Consider the following 12,967-nt stretch of genomic DNA (forward strand, 5'->3'; position numbering starts at 1 on the left):
TGACTTTGCCTTACCCATTGTTCCTGTGTACCGAGTCCAGCTTGTCTCTGACTCTGATTTAGCAGTCCTGTGTACCAGACCCTTCTCGTTCTTGACTCTGACTTTGCCTTGGCCATGGTTCCGTAGTTCCAGCCTTCCAGCGTACCAGGTCCAGGTTACATTGACTTTGTTTTATGTAACGTTGATCTGTTTATTTTGTTAAAATTAGTGCAGATATTCCTATTCATTCCTAGCATTAAGTCTGGCAGTTTTATGGTATGGTAATACTCATGACAATGTTGTCCCACTTTGTCCTTTGGTTAGGTTGCTGACTTGTACCTTGCTGAGGATCTTACAGTATCTTGACACGTTCAAAATTAAATAAAAAGTCAGTTTATCAAGAGGTCAATGAACAGGGAAGGATGCGTTCTATTAGGTGTAATTCAGCCGAGCCTAGCCTACACATGGTTGAAATTCGGGTGTACCAAACATTTTTTAATTTTTAACCGGAACCTGAAATTGAAGTTCCTGTACCGCGGTGCGCGCTGTGAAGCCGGCCCACGCTACAAGACAGGTAAGTAAAGCTTCATATTTGCTCCATAAGACGCACAGACATTTCCCCTCACTTTTTAGGGGAAAAAAAGTGCGTCTTATAGAGCGAAAAATACGGTAATACTTAGGATTTGCTGGGAAATGAGATCCAATTCCACTTGCTGTTCCTTTAATGCGGAATCTCAAGAATAAATATATATATATATATATATATATATATATACAGTTTGGAGTTTTTAGAAGCTGTAGCAAAACGTAAACAATCTGTGGTCAGGGGAAGGAGAATGAAGATCAGCGGTAGAGATGTCCCAAACTATTCGCCGGCGAACATAGCTTGTTCGCGGTCGCCACGGCGGGCGAACATATGCGATGTTCGGTCCGCCCCCCCCTATTCGTCATCATTCGTACCTCACAGTCAGCAGACACATTCCAGCCAATCAGCAGCAGACCCTCCCTCCCAGACCCTCCCACCTCCATGACGAATAGGGGGCGGGCCGAACATTGCATATGTTCGCCCGCCGCGGCGACCGCGAACAAGCTATGTTCGCCGGCGAACAGTTCCTGGCGAACTGTTCGGGACATCTCTAATCAGTGGTAAACAGTGAGTCCAGGTTCGGTACACGTAAAAGTAGTTAGAGATAAAGTTGTAGTAGCTGTTCAGAAGATCTTGACGATGCCTCAAAATAACCAAGCGCTTTGAAACTGGCGCGGTTTCCCTATGTAGCTTGAGGAAGCCGCGTCAGAGAAGGGGGCATGGTGTCACTCCATCTACCCGGAAGTGTCAGAATCGGAATAGCGGAGAAGCCAACAGGTAAGTCCTGACACTTTTGTAGAACTGCAACTCCCATGAAGCTTTGACATCCTTCATGTAAGTATCAGAAAGTTCCAGCTCTGCAATAGCTGGGCTGAAGGGGCACCACCTTGTGGCCACCCTGTCCAAAAGTAGCTTGTAATGAACACAGTACATAGATTAGAGATAACCCAGTATTCTCATTTCTATATACACTTCATGCAGCCCATATACAGGCTTCAAACACTCTCTAACTTTCATGGGATTCTACCAAAATAAGAAGAGTAAACTAAGATTAGGCTGTCTGGCCCCAGACCCTTTCTTCACTAACCATTAGACAGAGGATTTCTAATTAATCTACAGGGACACCAGGTATGACCACAATAAAACACTGAGATAACTCAATAGAAGTACACTTTTAAGGTTCCTACAGTCTGAAGTGTGCATTGTCCTCATTCCCTGCCCCTCTGCCCAGGGTGGGGGGAGACTTGCCTGAATGAAGTCACTTAGATGTGGTGTGATCGGTTATTGCCAGCCTGGGGCCCTCCACCTGCACTGCAAGTCTTCCTAGTCTGATTTCACCTGCTGTCAGCGCCCCCTGGCTGCAGGAATATCAGAATATGTATCAGCAGGGCTCCAGGGTGGCTGGGCCCCCTGTAGTGAAGGGCTCGGTCGCAGCAGTGACTCCTGCGACCACTGTAGTTCCGCCAGTGCTATCAGGGATATTATTGTAATTAGAAATTATAGACAGCTATATAGAAATGGACTAGGACAGCAGCATGGAGACAATATAGTTCTTGCATATATAAAATAGTTTGCCTTTGAAAAGCATAAAATGGGTATTTGTATAATGAACAGTTGTATGTAGAATAATTTGTTTATACTGTTGAGAGAATAGCACTTAAAGGGTTATTCACTAAAGTGAGAATTGTTGGTTATTTAAAGTGGATTTATAATTCAGGGCTCAAATAGTCTAACTGGAAGCTGATTTGAAGAATCTTTCTGGTTTGGTTATTTTTGTCTTAAACTTGAAATTCACTTAGAATTCTAGATAATCCTTATTTTAGTGAATAACCCTGTTAATTTTTGTGTGATTCTTGATACGGTGACAATGCTAAACGGTATCCGGTTAGGATGCCAGGAATTGAGCATTTCGGAATAAGGAGTTAACCAGGCCTTATCCAGTGACATAACTAATGTAGAGAGGGCCCTGGTGGAAAAAAAATGGGCATATCTAGTGGAGGGGCGGCTAAAATGTAGATCTCAACTGTCGTACAACACTACAAGGTCAACTACAAGCTGCAATCCTGTGTGTGTGAACGAAAGTGCGTTTTTATATGGAGTTTTCCTGTTTTGTATGGAGTGTCTGTGCGAATATATACGTATTTGTGTATATAGCTGATGTTTGAATGCAGATGTGTATTTATGTTTAGTGTTCATGTTTGAATACAGAAGTGGTATTTTTGTAGTGTTAGTATTTAACTGCAGAGGTGTGTTTTTGTGTGTTCCGCCTCTGCTTTGTCCATACAAGAGTCTGTGCAGATATTTGATTTTGTTTTACACAATGCTATACCTACAGAATGCAGCTTCTGTTTCCAGTGGGATATGGACTGCTGTAAGTACACATAACATGATATGCATTAAAATGGAGCACACATGTGCAAGCATGATGTTGTGAGTATCATAAAGAAATACAGCTTGATTAACTCATATAATTGTTGGGAAGGGGTGAATAAAATGGTGAATGGTAACGTTTTTTTTTTTTTTTAATTATTCTTTATTTTGTGATGACAGAGAGCGTATACAGGGCTTGTTCAAAAGCCGTCTTAAGATACAGTTTACAATCGATGAGTACAGAAGGGAAGATTGATTAGGTTGTTACAAACAATATGCTTGGAGTGGTTTATGAAGTTTTGGTTGTCGTCTGTCAGGGTTTTTCAGTGTTTTGAATGGGTGTATATACATCAGATGGGGTGGAGGGGTAGTGGATAAGGCAGAATGGAAAGTAAAGCCGGCACTTTGAGCCATGAGAGGCGTGTGTGCAGCTTTGCCGCTTTTGAAGGGCGGCTTGGCTGGTGCCGCGGGTGGATTGGGTGAGGTAGTATGTGGGAGTCCGATGTAGACCTTTTGCGTGTGTGAGTTGTCTCATGTGTTGGCCTTGCATTTCCGAATTGTCTAGTGGTTTATCGGTTTATCGGGCGGTGGTGCTGTCGGGGCTGCGTCTATGTTTGGTCCGGCGTGTGAGTTCCCAATGGGGGCGGGTTACGAATGGTAAAGATTTAAAAAGATTCGGAGACAGATTGCACCCCTTATCTCTTGAAAAACATAACTTCCTGATATATTGGACGTGTTCAACATTAAAATAGCTGTAAAACCAAACAAAACAACATTAGTTTAAACCTATGATTTCAGGATATATGACCATCACATTGCAAAGAAATGTGAATGGCACACCCCTGGAACTGAGAGGGTGAAAACATATAATTACATATTAAATATCTGTGTGTAGGAAATAGCTTCCTGCAAGTGGGAAGCCAGTGGGCAGGTGTAGAAGAGAGCAGGCCAATGACGCAAATCATGTCACTGGCACCGCTCAAATGGGGGAGTAAGCACCTGGAAAGGGGACGGGTTTGCTCATAGAATTTACAGAAATTAGGGAAACAATTCTAGAAGGCACACTGTGTACCTAGTGGATGTCACATTAAAGGATCACTATAGGGTCAGGAACATAAACATGTATTCCTGACCCTATAGTGTTAACACCACCATCTAGCCCCCTGGGCCCCTCATGCCTCCATAAATATAGTAAAAATCTTATTGTATTCAAGCCAGAAGCTGTAAATCTGCATGCTGTTAGACTCAGAAAAATAAGCAGTCTGCCTGATCCAATCACATTGCTTCCCCATAGGATTGGCTGAGACTCACAAAGAGGCAGATCAGGGGCAGAGCCAGCATGATTCAAACACAGTCCTGGCCAATCAGCATCTTCTCATAGAGATGAATTGAATCAATGAATCTCTATGAGGAAAGTTCAATGTCTGCATGCAGAGGGAGGAGATACTGTATCACAGGATGCTGTGCACAGTGCTGCCCTGTGCTCTGCTGACAGCAGATCTGAGTGGATAGAGGCATATTATGCCTCCATCAACTCCGAAGTCCCTCTGGTTCACTCTGCGTAAACACTGTATTTTCAATGTAAACACTGTATTTTCTCAGAAAATACAGTGTTTACATGAGAAAGGCTGCAGGGAACTATAGTTCTCACCTGAACAACCTCATTAAGCTGAAGTTATTCAGGTGACTATTGTGTCCCTTTAAGAGCAGACAAACATGCATATATTGAAATTGTTCTTCTATTGCCTATTATACATACATATCAAGCACAACATGTATCTCTACATGGCTTCTGGCATCATCCAGGTAAACCTGTGTCTCTTGTTTCCCTTACATAGCATTTTCCACGTACTGATCGGGCACACTGGGAACTATGCCACACGCTCAGTGTGGGCTCTTCATTTTATATTTTCCTATGCTCACTATTATTATTTTTATATTCTTATTTTCATACTTTTAGACATCCCAAGGACCTTCATAAGAGTTGGTCTCCTCTTGGACTCTTATCAATACATGGAGGATGGTGTAAGAATACAACAGAGAAACACTTATGTAGGACCCCACTGTTGGTTCTGAAAAAAAAAATAGAAAATGTTTCTCAAAACCCACTAGTAATCAGAAAACACAGTAATCAGTAACAATAAAAACTAAATTCAAAGCAAAAGTTTGGATATTAGATATGCATATATTACGTACAACTTTAAATAGCATACATTAACCATCAATTTGACTATAACACTGTTATATTGTACAGCACACTGCTTAAAAATATATAATTAAACTATTCCAATCTTAGTGACATTCATACATTGCTCAAACAGAGCTTAACATTTAAAACATTTATGTACAGTTCTATAAATACATGTCTTTGCATTTAGTGCTGTGTACGTGTTCTTTTTTAGTTTTCTATGTGTATTTATTCTGTGCATGTGTTTGCTCTGTGCTATGTATGTGTGAATTATGTGTTCTATTTACAAAGTGTTATGCATGTGTTTTGTGGTTTATATATATATATAGCATATATAGCACTGCATTATTTTATTCTCCTACTTACAATTAAGTAGCTTGTCATGTTGTGGATTAGCACTGAACTTTGCCAGTCATGAGCTTAGAGCATTGGCTGACCACTCTAAGCCTTTTACAGTTACCCATTGCTGGTATATTGTTATGTCTAAGATGGAGTATGATCTCCACCTTAATTATATCTCCAGTGGCAGGGTGGAGCATCAATTTAATGACATTAAGTGTTTTTAGTGCACAGAGTATCCCTTAAAGGTTTATAAAGTTGGTTTACAATTTCACAACTATGTTTGCATGGACCATAATATGTAAAGTTATTTCAGATTTTCAGATTGTTGATGATCGATGGTGCAGCAGAGCTCCCTGTAGCCCGGTTGGATACCTCCACCAAGGAGTGCTTCCTAGCTGGAACAGGGGAAACCTTAGTGCTTCTGCCCCAGTTGCCATAGCTAGACTGGGGTCCTCCTGGAGCCTCTCTGTCCTGGAACAGAATAGGGGAAACCTTAGTGCTTCTGCCCCAGTTGCCATAGCTAGACTGGGGTCCTCCTGGAGCCTCTCTGTCCTGGAACAGAATAGGGGAGCTCTATTCTCTCCCATGGACTGGATGACACACAGTCCTGGAAGCTCTAGTCCTTACAAGGACTTTCCCTGCCGAATCCTCCACGAGCTGGAACAAGGTGCTGAGCAGTGATTACAGCCCTTCCCCTCCCAGTAACTATCTGACACATAGTTCTGGAAGTACAACTGATTTTGATGAGCCAAACTCTGCCTTTTATGCAGAGCCCCCAGCAGGGGGTCTCCATTGTATTCAGCACAAGCCCCTCCCAGGAGATAATTGCGTTAAAGACTGGTAAGCTAATTATCTCCCAGGAACAGAGAGACAAACACAAAAATATAAAAACATAAAAGTACCACAAAACATAATAAAAACATAAAATAACCCAACAAATAATACATCTTTAATTAGCCCTGAACTAAGTGCCCAAGATCTCCAAATAGCGCTCAGATACATGCAGTGTAGGGGAAACTCAACCATGTTAAAGTTCTGACCGGTTGCACACGTGGTCCTATGTCCAAAATAGTTCCAGGGCGTTTGGTGCTTTTGCTGGTCAACTTTTGGGAGCTCCTCCGGCCGCAATAAGGGGTGCTCCATCTGGCTCTTAGGTAGCGTTTGTTCCCTTTAGTCTCAGACACCTTCCCTCCAAAAAGCGCTCTCCTGACGGAATTCAAAGTGGTTCAAAGCCGCAAAACAACTTGTCCGGGAACCGCACGGTCACCTCATGCCGAAAACAGTCCCATAACATTCACGGCTAAGTCCCGCTGAGGTGACGGGGAACCCGCGAAGTCCTCATGCCGAGTTTAGTTCCATAGTGGTTATGGCTAATTACCACTGGGACTATTTGTGGGTTTGGTTCATGCGAACAGCCCTCAGAGAGCCAGCATTCAGTTCCATTCGCATTAAGGGAAAGTGCCGAACCAGGGACACCCAGGGAAAGCTGCTAATGGCGGCTGGGCAGGGTAACTCCTGAATAGTCAGTGGACCATAGTCAGTGGCCAGGAGGCCAGCTTCCACACTCCTCCAGGAGTCCGTGGCAAACGTACATGGGAAGGAGCGTTTGTCACATATGGGCTGCATATAAAGTTAGGTACATTAATTTTTGTGTACATTAATATTTATCTATGCCATGATTGTGCTATTTGTTTGAATATAGTAATTATATATATTTCTTTAAGGGATGTAATAATCTTGTCAATATGCTAAATACTTGTAATATTGATACTTATGTTTTTGTAACTGTTACATAACTGTTACATAACAGTAAAAAGTCGGATATATTACATTGTATTATAATGTTTTGTATATATTATAAATTTTTTTTCCACATAATATCTATGTTTCAATGAGTTGGTACTATGTAGCAAAGTAATCATTATGTACCATATGGAGCACTGCAGAGTATATGTATGAAATATTTTGCCCTTTAGCGATCAATCTATGACACAGGGTGTGTTTAATAAATAAACTTTTTTCTTACACATCACTTGGTGATTTGATATTTTTCTTATGTGTTTTATCTTATTAGTGGGTGTTGGGTTTTGGTATAGGATCACTGATTACACTTTAGATTGTAAGGTGTATCTAGTAGTATTTGGTCTTTTATGACTATATTTAATATACTTTCATTTGATTTCGTTAGTCCTCTATACATGTTTAAATACATACTTGCTAACAATGTTTAGAGTGGTATTATACATACTGATATTTATAGAGCATATTTGTGTTTAATATTTAATGGTATTGTGGTTAGTTTTTGAGAACATATAAGAGACTAGAGTGTCAGTTTAATTGCCTTATGTGTTAAGTGATCGTTTGCTGTGAGCGGGCGGCTTTTTCAAATGACACATTGCTCTTGCGCGGGTATGGTACCACTATGCGCATGTGCGGGTCTAGTACCGTTGCGCGCATGCATGACAGCAGTTATAAAACGCATGCGCGGTATGTTGTTGCACGCATGCGCGACAGCAGTTATAAAACACATGCGCAGTATATAGTTACACGCTTGGAAGTTGCCAATAAGTATAGACGCCGGATAGAGCGCACGTGCGCAGATAAACTAGTAGTTTACTAGCTAAATACCTATCCTAATTGTCTCTTATACAACATGGGCACTGTTAGTCAATACATATATTTAATGTAGACAATTGTATTTTATACAGTATTGTTATGTTACTCAATATAATTACTAAGACATTGTACCAACACCTGAGGTGAAGATGTCACTTCCGGAGGTTGTAACAATTTCATGCTTACGGCAATCAGCTGTATGAGGGCTTTATAAACAGACACATTGGAACATGGATACAGAAACTCTTGATAAAGGCAGCCAGTTGGTGCAGAAATGTTGGGGGGTTTGGTGACGTGTGTTTCTGTCTTGTGGCTTGCAAGATTTTTTGGCATTGGACCATTGTATTATTGCATTGCCTCTACTTCTGTTATTTTGTTTATTTTTTATCTTGTTTGTCACTATAGCACTTTTTGTACATAATAAAGTCAGATTATATTTACTGTTTGAAGTTGTTATAGTGTGCATCCTATATTATATAGCTATCTGCGTACAAAGTCAGACCACACTAGGCAGATTTTTGAGAGTTTGTTTATTAAAAGGGTTACACTGGAAGTAGCTTAATGGAGAAATACATTTTTGGCCTGGAGCAGTCCCATCCACAACTTATATACTAGTTACTCATTATTACAAAACCATAGTTAATGAAACTAACAAAAAACAAAAAAAAAACGAATACAAAGCTAAAAGTAGTTTAGCGCATCCATACTTAATATTGGAGCATACAATTATGGATTTATGGATTTAATGAGGCAGAGACTTTTCTGGGTGTTTCACCAAACAAGGGTATGGAAGGCTCAGCAGGCGTCCATATCTAGGTTTTTTCATACCACACTTCAAGGACAGGATTCACAAGGTATACTGTTAGTAAAACAAGCCTTTCACATCAAGAAATGACAACTGTTAGACAAATAATGAGAATTAAGAGAGTCAGCAAAAACATTTGTGTCTTAAAAAATATCAAGGTCCTTTGAAAGACCTCTGAATAAAAATGGCAGCTGTAAACCGAATTGTGATCAGTCAGATGAACCTCCATTTTCCTCACAAGATCTTTTTTGTTTATTTATTGTTAATTTTAAGTTTTCATTTTCTCTTCCCTTCTTTCAGTGAAATATTGCCTCCATTTTTTTACAACAGATGCATCCTGCAGAGACTTGATAATGTAATGCAGCAAGAAGTATACATATTCAATCCACAGCAAATGCGTAGCCCCCCTACATTCCCTCCCTGTGCTGTAGATTCTATCTAACAAAAGGATACATTTTGCTACGCTTCCACTGTGAATTAATTGGCTGTATACAAGATCAGAAGAGCCATAGTTGGCACACCGCCAAGGGTATTAGGGCGCATTGATTCAATTCCCCAGATCCCCCAAAAATTCTATTCTTAGCCTCTCCACTTTTATCGCTTTCAGCGGTCTCTATTTTCATCCTTTTAATTGTACCAATTTTGATATAATGAATCTTACATTTTGCTTTCTTGATCATAGCTTGACTTTCTCCTCTACATAACCAGATTTACACTGGCAATGTCAAACAGTGTCATGTGACTTTACAATTCTGAAATCATGCTATAGCATTTATTCAGTGGCCATTCCAGTTTATGCAGTTATTTATAGCTGGCATAATCTTGCATTTTAGAGCAATGTATCAAGGGAATACAGGTGGTGTATCATTAGCTGTGCCAGACACAATTTTCTTTATTATGGGGCCTTATATTTAACAAGCTGCATATAAACAAATATATGTTATCACCATAACATTTATCTTTGCAAATACTAATAGCCTTCCCTTATGCTCACAGTGTAAGCATGAATTAGCCTCCAAATTACACAAATTCATATCATTAATTTGGAGTAATTCCACCACCAAGCTAAATATAAATTAGTTCAAAAAATTCTCTCTTTTCACATAGTATCCAACACAATAAAACTAGTCTTCAACATGTCCATTTAACTCTTTCACTACCTAGTAATTTTCTTTTATAAAAAACGTATAACTAGAACATTAATTTAATACACTCCAGCAATTTTCTGTATAGGTTTTTTGTTTAAGCATACATAAAACAAATAAAATTGTGTTCATTCTGTGATTTTCTTTTTCCATTTATTTGTTTATCTTTTACAGGGTTCTTGTAAAAACGGACAGCACGGTAATTTACAGTGAAAAAAGACTCAAGTTCAGACTTTCAAAATTCAAAGATTTTGTGGAGAAATGGTCTAGAATTTTAGCAGAGCAGCAGAAAAAAACTTTTTTTCACCTACATTAGGTATTACGAAAGTAGATACGCAAAAATAGGCTAATCTCCAAGGGTATTTGAAGAAACGTATAGCAAATTTATAAATGTAAACAGCATCCACAATCAGGAAGAATGATTAGACCAAGAAGCTCTTCTATGCCAAGCTCTACAATAGATCTCAAACTCTGCCCCAAGATGTTTATGGCCTACAACCCCAACAATAATTCTTTCCATGTAATAGATGGTCAGAGAATCATGGAAGTTGTAGTTCAACAACCATAGCATGGGCATGCAGCATACATAACTTACTCTTGGACTGATTGTTGGACAGCATTCCCTCTGTCATCTATGCACGAAAGGAAACATTGCTGTAGTAGTAATCATTTTTATAAATCATTCTTAATATAAACTTCCCCATGCCGGAAAACATAAATCCTTTTATGTTTAGATTGTTTAGATTGTCCCTTTAATTATATATTTCCCATACATAATATTTAATGGATGGTTACTGCTACTGTCCTTTACATGTTTGGCAAAGCATGTTCCGTGCCTTGAAAAACACCATGTCTCTTTAATACTAAGTTAATTAGCTATTTTTTTTAGATATGGATAGTATATATAGATGTGGGATCATGTGGTGTTAAAGCTGAAATATAGTCAAACTATGTAGAAGTAAATTCCATCTTGATTTGCCATCTTGATAAATTCGGTGTTGATTTTTTAAACTTTAGAATAACACATCCGCTATTGCGATGTAACGTTTCTCAAACAGGGAAGTATGAAGCAAAGTGTGACTATAGCAATGTGTTAGGTTGCTTGTTAACATCTTCACAGGCAGAATAATCTGCTGAATATGCAGTTTAGTACATTTTTAAGATTTTCAATTTAATCATGAATGTTAAAAGTTAGGGCTTCATTTTCAGATGTATTAGATATCACTGAATTTTAAGATCCAATCTTACAAATCCAATATTAACCGTAAAATAAAGTCAAATAAATCAAATAATGGGAAGAATGTGTTTTACGGAGAATACCTTGATTTGAATGTAAGATTTTGTTTGCCTTTAAAAAGTTTTGAATTGTGTTAAAAGATGACACAATAAGCACATGTCTCCCAACCATTCCGGTTTGGTGGGACATTCCTGATTTTCTGTCCCCAACTATCTTCAGGATCAGTCCTCAGTGGGCTGGATAAAATAATTGGCAGAAGGCCTGGTGTGTACAAGAAATAGAAACAGCACTTTTAAAAAAACAACTTTATTTTAGAAATGTATGATAATACTGCCTTTACTATATGCTTAAATGCAGATATTCTTGCATTCTTTTGACATTTTCAGTAAGCTGTACTGTTAGTCAATGCTTTTACGTTAGTTCATAGCTTTTACAAATACGTATAACCAGGACGTTTGACCATTTTTATTTATCTGTTTTTATAACACCAACTGTGAGATTTATTTTTTGTTTACTTTTATTTATTTATTTATTTTTTGACATTGTTTATTTTTTCCATTATTTTGTAGTTTTCAAGAAATACATTTCAGTCTTTTTACTTGGTTACATAACAGTTTAGCTTCAAGAAAACTTGAGATAAGTAGGTCACACAAGCTTGACAGTTAACGTGACCTATTGCGTTTTCCGTGGGCGGGCAGACGGATTTAGGTGTCTTCAGGGAGTCACTGTAGGCATTGTCAGGGGCTACTGCCCCGGTATTCTGTTATGTGTAGTGAACTGCGTAACCTGTCCCTGGGTTCTCCAACTGGTTTATTGTTGTTTACTTTTATACTTTCATTTAAGATCCTGTGTGCAAGATAAAGGACAATGTATATTGTATAAAAAATTTTAAATCTCCCAAAGTTTTCTTTAGAAGATGAATTAATAAAATAAAAAGACAGTTTTAGGTTTGTATGGAGAGCAATATGTACAGCATGGTTTCAATTTCGACTCCTGTCCTCGCAGTTTGCAAAGGGAAATTGAGCTCTGTGAGTGCTGAATCGTCCCTGCTATATTCCAGCACACTTTCACTGTTGGCATGACGTCCCACCCCCTTTCTGCCGCTTCCACATCCTATCCTATAGGATAGGAGTAAATACAAAAGATGGGATAAGCTCTGAAAAATCTATTTATTTAAACAGTGAAATAAGCTGCAAACACTGAATGTAAGAAATACCCCCAACACCTTACTGACATCTTGGAGTAAAACAGCGTACAGCTGTATAATGGACATGTAGCTCTTTAGGGGTAAGTCTCACAGGATCCGATCCAGATAAATATAAAAAAGTAAAACATAAAAAAAGCAAACAATAGTGCTCACTGAGTAAAACCAAAACATGTAAAAATGTAAATGGTAATTTACTCATGTTTAGTAGAGCAGTAACACTGCTCAAGAGATAGCACTTGGGTGGTATGATCCCCACCAAGGATATAATGGTGAGTAGATCCTCCTGAAGGCAATCCTTCCAGCGATTGGGTGTAGAGTAGAGTTTTAAATATGCCAGGAACAATACAAAACAATAATAAAACACGGTTTGGGTGTGTGAATGGGTTAATAAACATGGTGGGTTTAATATGCAAGAGGGGTCATTATGTCTGTGCCACCTCTTCTTAATATGAGTACTGCCAGAAAAGATCAAAATATACCATGTAAGCAATA

At 38.9% G+C, this 12,967-nt stretch overlaps 1 protein-coding gene across 1 annotated transcript in view; it reads left to right on the forward strand.

Moving 5' to 3' along the window:
• The window catches only part of CACNG7 (calcium voltage-gated channel auxiliary subunit gamma 7), an 88,057-nt gene that overhangs the window by 39,918 nt on the left and 35,172 nt on the right, over positions 1-12,967 (forward strand). The window lies entirely within an intron of this gene.

The sequence above is a fragment of the Pelobates fuscus genome, chromosome 11, assembly GCF_036172605.1.
Source record: "Pelobates fuscus isolate aPelFus1 chromosome 11, aPelFus1.pri, whole genome shotgun sequence".
Classification (NCBI taxonomy): domain Eukaryota; kingdom Metazoa; phylum Chordata; class Amphibia; order Anura; family Pelobatidae; genus Pelobates; species Pelobates fuscus.